We start from the raw sequence: 1,499 nt of genomic DNA, 5'->3' as shown, positions 1-1,499 counted from the left end.
AAAAAATTTTAAGAAATGGTTATTTCTTAAATAACTAATGATTATTTCTTAATTTGTGGGTCATACTTGTGCAGGGATCATGCTAATCTTCTCTAAATTGTTTTAATTTTAGTATGCTTGCTGCTGAAGCAAACTCTAAGATGTTTTCTAAAATTACAATTATCTTTTAGATTGACCAGGGATGCCCCCCTAGAAAATACAGAAATCACAGTGATTTCTATATCTGCTACATAAAAAGAGAGATGCTAAAAGTATTTTAGATTGCTTTGGTATACCTCTGTTTCTGAATTCTTAAATATTTCTGAAGAATTGTCAAAATAAAAGCATAGTTTTTTTTACAGATAAAATGTTATTCATATAAAAATTTCTGAAATTGTACATTTTGCAAAATAGGTTAACAGGTTCAAGAGATTTGTTAAGGATTTCATTGCCCATAATATGATTTTAATCCAAGGGAAAACATTGAAGAAATTCTTATGAAATGGTTATGTATTGTACCCCAGTGGAAAAGTTTACTCCCCTTTGGTATTGTGGTATTGGAATAATCAATCTCATCCATTTAGTCATAGTATTATCCAGTCAGTTGTGTTTTGTTCATAATTATAATACAAAAACTGGTATTCACCAGATCCAGAAGCTATACTCTTAAATAGTTATTCAAGGAAAAAACTTGAAAAGCTTGTGTTACAATGAAAAAAACATCATGCATCATCCATGTATTGAGAAAGAAGCACTGTACTTCTAAGAAATGTTTTATTTATGGGAAGATCTTCAAAATAAACTAAAAATACAAACCAATTAAGTTTTTAAAGCATATGCTAAACTTGCATGGTTATGAAAGGTGTTTTGGTCTTTTTGATGCATAACATTTGGTTATTTATTAACATGTATTTTTAACATGCATTCAGTCCCCAAATAAAACATATTTCATTTTAAATGTTATTTTTGACAAAATAGTCTTTGTCTTACATAATTTAAAGAAAATCAAGCATTTTTTTCTGAATAGAGAGAAGCCTAAATTTATATTATTATAAAATAATATATTTTATTTTATATATTTATATAGACATATTTTATATCTCAAAATATGCATATATAAGTAAATGTATATATTTATAATATAAATATAAAATAAATTTATATGTAATATATTTCACATAAATTATATTGTAATATAAATATATAAATAATTAAATATATACATATGTAAATATATTTACATACTTATATTTATAATATAAAATTATATATAAGATATTTATATAAATATGTATTTATGTTATGGTATTTACATATATAGTATATAAATATAGTATATATGTAAATGTTATATATATATATAAATGATCAGATATTAACATTTAAAATTATTTTAGGTAAATGCTATTTGTATTTTTATTGTTATGCTAATGTAAAATAAAATATTTTACTTAAATTCAGTTTTTTATTATCTACCATAGAAAATAGGCAAAATGATTTTTTAAAACTTGAAGGAGACT

General features: G+C 22.7%; 1 non-coding gene across 1 annotated transcript; it reads right to left on the bottom strand.

Moving 5' to 3' along the window:
* Positions 1-28: 28 nt before the first annotated feature.
* LOC119470684 lies at positions 29-132 on the bottom strand. Its single transcript, XR_005199625.1, has one exon. It is a non-coding gene; the product is annotated as a U6 spliceosomal RNA (small nuclear RNA).
* Between the last annotated feature and the right edge of the window lie 1,367 nt (positions 133-1,499).

The sequence above is a fragment of the Cebus imitator genome, unplaced genomic scaffold, assembly GCF_001604975.1.
Source record: "Cebus imitator isolate Cc_AM_T3 unplaced genomic scaffold, Cebus_imitator-1.0 Scaffold37, whole genome shotgun sequence".
Lineage (NCBI taxonomy): Eukaryota > Metazoa > Chordata > Mammalia > Primates > Cebidae > Cebus > Cebus imitator.
Note: the sequence above shows the minus strand (reverse complement) of the source record. Positions and strands in the feature narration are given on the sequence as shown.